The 7,103-nt window shown below is 56.3% G+C and overlaps 1 long non-coding RNA gene across 3 annotated transcripts in view; it reads left to right on the top strand.

Moving 5' to 3' along the window:
* LOC125611041 overlaps window positions 1-4,996 on the top strand; it is a 23,675-nt gene extending 18,679 nt beyond the window's left edge. For 2 of the 3 annotated variants that reach the window (XR_007341136.1, XR_007341135.1), the window contains one exon: window positions 3,779-4,996. This is a non-coding gene — a long non-coding RNA (uncharacterized LOC125611041). Of the gene's footprint in view, window positions 1-1,665; window positions 3,397-3,778 lie in introns of those variants that run through there. The other variant, XR_007341134.1, reaches the window with a different exon arrangement.
* The last annotated feature ends 2,107 nt before the right edge of the window (window positions 4,997-7,103 follow it).

The raw sequence follows: 7,103 nt of genomic DNA, 5'->3' as shown, positions 1-7,103 counted from the left end.
AGGTCCTCCTGTGGACGGTGATTCTCTTCTGCCCCCAGCAGAATCCAGAGAAAATGGCATCTTTGTGTCCCCCGCGCGGGAGGCCGATTGTCACCTGGGCTGCATCTGGGGCTTAATTTATGCTCCCGTCTCTCTGCTTCCCGGGCGTCTGCAGCCAATCCGGTCATTTCAGCTGTCACGGCCGCCGGCCCCCCGGGGAGAACGCGGTGGCAGCTGTAATCTCCTTTGGGCACGTTGGGGACGCGGGAGGGAGCGCTGGGTGTTGAGCCTTTTCTTCCTCTGGTGACACAGGTGCCCGGGGTGATCACGGCAAGAGACACGTGACCGGGTTGCCAGGGTCCCCCTGGTCTGCTTTATTTAATCAGGTCTCTCGCCTGGTCAGGTCCAGCCCCGAGCGCTGTCCCCAGCCCTATTTTGCATTTTATTTAGGGACAGGGTCTCCCTGAGCTGCTCATGGCCTCGCTTTGGTTGAGGCTGGCTCTGAACTCGCGATCCTCCTGCCTCAGCCTCCCGAGAGCCGCTGGGATGAGAGGTGTGGGCCACCGTCCCCGGTCACGTCGCCTTGTCATCAACTCCTACCCCCTGGGGTCTGCACACCGCCCCCTCCCCCCCCCAAAAAAAAGTGACACTGCAAATTTTTGCAAGTGCGTCTCTCTCTCTGCACGTGAGTGACAGCTGAGCGCTGTCAAAAGCAACGGGTGTCGGAGGCTGTCACCAGGCACAGCTGGGTGGCCGGCCGTAATGAGATCCTGCAGCCGGGTTTGTCACTCCCGGGTCCCTAAATGAGCTCCTTAATCCCCGTCCCTGTCCTCTGCGGGGCTGGCAGGGGCTGAGCTCTGTTTTGCATGTCACACTGGATCTGGGCCACCGTCAGCGGCTCCCTGGGGACGTGGCTCGGGTCCCAGGCTGCAGGAAGCCCCCGCCGCAGCGCGATGCTCCGTTCACAGGCGGAACCGAGCCAGGCTGCGGCTCCCGGGGAAGCCAGGAGCAGAGCCAGTGGGAAATGTCACCCGAGGGGGGTGTTCCCCAGACGTCCCCAGCGGCTCCGGAGCTGTCTCCGAGCGCCTCCCCGCGAGCCGTGCGACTAGCTCCAAGTGTCATGAGAAATTCATTAGAAAACACGGGGACGGGGGCGGGGGGGGGTCCCAGCACCTTCAGACCCAGACAACGCTGTGATTTGGGGCACAGCTGCCCCCATATACAGTTGTCCCCGAGGATACTGGCTCCGAGACTCCCCGGGGAGGCCAGCCAGGGCAGAGGCCGGAGTCCCCTCGGTGACCTAGAGGGGCTGCTGATCGCAGGTCACGTGCACAAGTCCCCCTTTATGGTTTAAATCACCTCGAAGAGGCCATCTACAAAGGGACCTCGCTGTGTCCACAGTGGTCATCCCGCATTGCTCAGGGAAAAGAGAAAAGTCCCTGCGCGTGTTCAGAGTGGACACAAGGTTCAGGTCTTTTTTATTCCCCTGAGACGGGGACTGAACGCAGAGGGGCTTGACCCCCGAGCCACGTCCCCAGCCTTTTAATTTTTTTTTTTTTTAATTTAGAGACAGGGTCTTGCTGAAAGGCTCAGGGCCTCACAAAGTTCCAGAGGCTGGCCTCCATCCTGCCATCCTCCTGCCTCAGCCTCCTGAGACACTGGGAAACCCATTTTTTTCCTCTTATTCCCCCCTTTTTTGGAGTTGGGGTACCAGGGATTGAACTCAGGGGCCCTCGACCCCTGAGCCCCATCCGCAGCCCTATTTTGCATAGTGACAGGTGAGCATTGCTGTCCCACCACAGGGACATTCTACTGTCCTTCCTACCCCCTCCCCCTCCCCTCCCTTCACTCCCCTCTGACTAATCCAAAGCCCCTCTATTCTCCCCTAGTGCCCCCCCTTATTGTGAATTAACACCCACATATCAGGGAGACCACAGGGCCTTTGATTTGGGGGGATTGGCTTATGTCATTTAGCAGGATAGTCTCCAGCACCACCCATTTTCCAGCAAATGCCATCATTTCGTTCCTCTTCATGGCTGAGTGATATTCCACTGTGTAGACATACCACAGTCTCTTTATTCATTCCTGTATTGGAGGGCACCTGGGTGGGTTCCGCACTTTAGCTATTGTGAGTGGAGCTGCTATAAACGTTGATTTCCTGTCGCCCCACTCAGAATGGCACCACCCAGAAGGCCAGTAGCTCACACCAGGCGTGGAACCACCCTGTGACCCAGAACTGATCCTGAAAAACTCAAGTCCTCTTGCTGCAGTGACCCCTGCACACACCCAGGTTCACAGCAGCACAGTTCACAGTAGCCAGACTACGGAACCAGCTCAGGGGTCCCTCAGTGGACATCCATTTCTGTCAAGAAATGTGGTCTCTCTGCACTCTGGAGTACTACTCGGCCGTGAAAAAGAATGAAACGATGGCGTTTGCAGGAAAACAGATGGAACTAGAGACCACGAGGCTAATAGAAATAAGTCCATCTCAGAAGGTCCAGGGCGGGCAGCTCGGAACAGGCAGGAAACCCAAGCAGCCATCAGGCTCCGGCCTGTGCTCTCGGGTAGAACCCTGGGGACAACAGGGATGGCGTCTGGCCCGCGGCCCGGATTCCACCTTCTCCAGAACCAGCTACAAATCCTGCGTCAACGAGGAAATGCGCTCTGGGGCCGGCAGCTCGCGGGAAATCCGGGGCTGCGCTGCGGGGGGCGATCCGTCCGGTTAGCAGAGCAGTGCATGAGGATGTCGCCCGAGGAGGACCTGGCAAAGCCGGCGCAGAGTGGCAGGTGCTTCCAAGCCCCAAAGGAGCCCCGGTCCTAGAGCCCGGAACACCACCCTGAGCGCAACGCATGCACCCCGCGAGGCCCAAGCTGCGCAGCAAGGGGCCTGTCCTCCCCGGAGCTAGGGAGGCTGAGGCAGGAGGATGGCGAGTTCAAAGCCAGCCTCAGCCAAAGGGAGGCCCTGAGCAACTCGGGGAGACCCTGTCTCTATTGCTGCATGTTCTAGTTTCCAGGGATTTTTTTTTCCTCCGTCACTAACTGTTCTCTAAAGAGTTTTTACCAACTTAATTTTGGGAGTTTGGGGGACACAGGGATGCTCTACAACTGGGTCAAACCCCGATCGTCTTTTAATTTTATTTTGAGGCCGAGTCTTGCTACGTTGCTTCGGGTTTCAGTGAGTTGCTGAGGCTGGCCTTCACCTCAGGATCCTCCTGCCTCGGCCTCCCGAGTTGTGGAATCACGGGTGTGCAAGGCTCCCAGATTGAATTCGGGGGATACCCACTTTCAAGGCCAAACCAGAATGGGGAAGAAGGTCGAAAATACCAGAAGAAACCGAAAGCAGAACAGGGCACCGATTTGGGGAACCGTCTACACCTCCGTCCCACAAATGGAAACTCCCAAGGAGCATTGATGCGTGTGAGTTTTCAAATCCACTGTGACTTCTTCTACTTGATAAAGACATAAAAACACCCCGTGCCCCCTGCAAAATCTGGAGGAACTCGTGACAGTGGCCTCCCTCTGGTGGGTGGTCGGAGAAGATGCCCTTTCGCAACACTAGACGTGGTGGGATGGGAAATGGGTAGAATTCAATCCACTTGAAATGATTCGGTTATGAGAGGTGTAGACTAAAAGTGGATTAATCCACTTGGATGGACTCACTGGGTGGTGACTGCAGCAGGTGGGTGTGGCTGGAGGAGGGGGTCCCTGGGCTGTACCTTTGGGGTCTCTGTCCTGTCCCTGGTGAGCAGAGCTCTCTCTGCTCCCTGGTGCCCTGTCCTGAGCTGCTGTCCTCCTCCAGGCCCTGCCGCCATCTTGTTCTGCTCCCCTTGGTCCAGAGCCATGGAGTCAGCCACCAGGGACTGGACCTCGGACTCCAGGAGCCCAGGTAAACTCTTCCTCCGTGTTCTCTTTGGTGGGCAGGAGGTCAAGAAGCGGAAGAAAGTAGACCAGTGGTCACTAGCGGATGGGAAGGGCGAAGCCGGGGTGTTGGAGGGTGGTTGGATAACGGGTAGCACGGTGCACTCTGACCCAAGGAGGGAGCTCCACAGACAGGGGGTGGGCCGTCCTCCACTAGAACCCAGTGCATATTCCACAGGTTTCCGGAAGAGATGGCGTGAGGGCTTCAAATGCAGACGTGACGGGAGGTGGACGTGCTGGATTCAGAACAGAACAGAACGTTAGTAGCATCAGGGAAGGAGAAATGGAATCCCCAGATGACCGGCCAGAATCCAGTGGACACACGCTTCAGAATCCCCTCCCTCCCCTCGAGCGTGCGTTGGACATCTCCGACGGTGGACATTCAATGATGGCGCTGACCCTTCCGCCAACTTCGTGTCCATAAAACGAAGGTGACCCTGGGTGGCCTTGGACGAATCCAAACGAGACCTTGATAAAGAAGAAATGGTGGCGGCATCCAGCAGATTCTGGTTTCAGAGAGGAAAAGAAAGCACCGTGTTCCATGAAGACCCATGGAGGGAACCATTGGTCCAGTACCTGAGGGCAGGCTCCATTGAATGAGATCGACCCCGAGCCAGTGGCCAGCGAGAAGGACAGGACTCCAATCCTGCACCCTCAGTAGACTGAGTTGTCCCAACGCCATGACAACATGAGTGTCCAAGAGGCTCAGCGGGTGGGTGATCATGGCGCCATTTTGAGGAGATCACTGGTGGCCGTGGGTGCTGGGGAGACCATCATGGCACACACGGGCCATCGTACGGTACTGCAAACCCACAGAACATACAACATCGGGAGGTCACTCCGCGGAGAGGTCGACTTTGGGTAAATGGAGATGCCAATGTGGGTCCGTCCATTGTAACAGGGAACCGGGGGAAGATGTTGGTAATGGAGGAGGCTGTGCTATAGCAAGGGTTCGGGGGGTGTGGATAGTCTCAGTACTTTCTACTCCATTTGGAGGTGAACCTAAAATTTTCCTAAAAAAAATAAAGTCTATTAAAAATCGACCAAAAAAAAAAAATGACAATGTTGTTGAGGGCATTTTCTAGTAACGTCTATCAGGTAGAGACCAGAGACGCTGCTACATGTCCCCATGATGCACAGGACAGACCGTCCCAGCACAAAACAACCCCGTCCCCCGAGCTGACGGTGCCAAGGCTGAGAAAATCCTTTCTCCGCGCTAAAGAACGGAGCTGCTGGAGATTTCACGGCTCCGTGTTGTCCTCTTAAACACTCATCCCCCAGAAACCATAAGGGAGGTGCTAACCCAGAAAATAGACGACCCCACCCGGGTTGAAAGATCTCGTCCCCGTCACGGAGGGCGGGAGACGGTGACGTGCCAACAGGTCCAGTGTTGACTTTTATTCTGAGCCGCTCAGAAGGTCGCTGCCACCTTGAGTTTGTCTCATCTGTCTCTTGTGAAGTCATCCTTCTGTCCTGGAGCGAAAGGAGAGCTCGCCGGATCCGCAGCAGCTCCTGCGGAGCCGAGCGTCCAGCCATCCATGATGACCTACGGGCCACAGGGAATCGTCTTAGAGGAGCTCAGAAGAAATCCTCTTAGCAGGAATTTGGGGCATGAGAGAGAAGGGGAGGGCCTCTTGGCTCATCCTGGCGGGAGAGGGGAGTCGGTCCTCTCTCCACTGGGGGAGAAGAATCCGGAACACGTCCATACTGTTCTCTTTTTTTTTTCTACTCTCAAATCTAGCTCCTTCTTAGCAAGAATCAAAAAATAAAATAAAATAAAGGGAGGGTCAAAGTGGACACACCATGGGTGGGGGTATCGTGGCGTGGACCCTTCCTCTCTCTGTTCGTTCCATGGCTGCCCCGAGCTGAGCTGCTACTCTACACCACACCCATCCGCCATGATGTTCTGCCTCACCTCAGGCACAGACCCATGGAGCCCTCCAACCGTGAGCCACTGGAAACCTTTCATCTCTTTAACTCTATTTTTCTCAGGGATTTTGTCACAGAAAATGGGAAGCGCATAGCCCCTCACCCACTGGGGTCCCAAGATACCCGTCGTCACGTGGAGTAGACGCCGTGTCCTGTGGAGAAACAAAGTGGGAACGTCCCGTGGAGATGGAGACCCCGCGCCTGTGGACGGTCCCTGTGTTTACCTGCCTCTCATCCTAGGAAGGGCAGCTCGGGAGAGCAGGGCCCTCTGCAGCCGGGCATCCTAGAGGATGACCTTAATCGAGTTAGACAGGCTCAACTGGGACAGAAGGCGGCCGGACGCTTGAGCAAGCAACTGTGCATCCTGCACCACGGACAGGATCAGGGTGAAACATGCCCCAGTCTCCTCTCGGCTCCGGTCACCCCATCCAGGGTGCGTTTGAAATCTCGGCGGCCCCGAGGCTCACCTGGTTTGACCCCCATCCGTTTCAGGATGAGAGCACATCGCCCAGGAAGGTCAGGTCCCAGATCCCACCCGGGAGCTCAGGTGGTCTGACTCTGTCCGGACGATGTGCCCATCTGTGTCCCAATGTCCTCGATTTACAAGCACACGAGTCCTGTGACATTGGTGCTCCTCATGGCTTAGGTATGAGGTGTCCCCTAAAGGTCCAGGTGTGAAACAAGGCAAGAAGGCTCAGAGGTGAAATGATCAGATTACGATCATCCAGATGTGTTCCACACTCAGTGGATTAATCCACTTGGATGGACTCCCTGGGTGGTGACTGCAGCAGGTGGGGTGTGGCTGGAGGAGGGGGTCCCTGGGCTGTGCCTTTGGGGTCTCTATCCTGTCCCTGGTGAGCAGAGCTCTCTCTGCTCCCTGGTGCCCTGTCCTGAGCTGCTCTCCTCCTCCAGGCCCTGCCACCATTTTGTTCTGCTCCCCTTGGGCCAGAGCCATGGAGTCGGCCAACCATGGACTGGACCTCTAATTCCATCATGGAGACCCACCCTAGTGACCTCATTTAAACCTAATTACCAAAGGACCCGCCTTCAGATATCACCCCATTGTGAATCAGTGCTTCAACATATGAATTTGGGGGTGAATTACAATTCGATCCATAGAAGTTCATCATGGTGGATGAAACCTGTTCAACTCACGAAAGCTAGAAAGGAGGGAGAGGAGGAGCAGGAGGGAGGGGGAGGAGGAGCAGGAGGGAGGGGGAGGAGGAGATGGAGGAGGAGGAGGAGGAGATGGAGGAGGAGGAGATGGAGGAGGAGGA

Source organism: Marmota marmota, unplaced genomic scaffold (genome assembly GCF_001458135.2).
Source record: "Marmota marmota marmota unplaced genomic scaffold, marMar, whole genome shotgun sequence".
Lineage (NCBI taxonomy): Eukaryota > Metazoa > Chordata > Mammalia > Rodentia > Sciuridae > Marmota > Marmota marmota.
The sequence above is the reverse complement of the archived record's forward strand: the minus strand, read 5'-3'. Positions and strand labels throughout refer to the sequence as shown.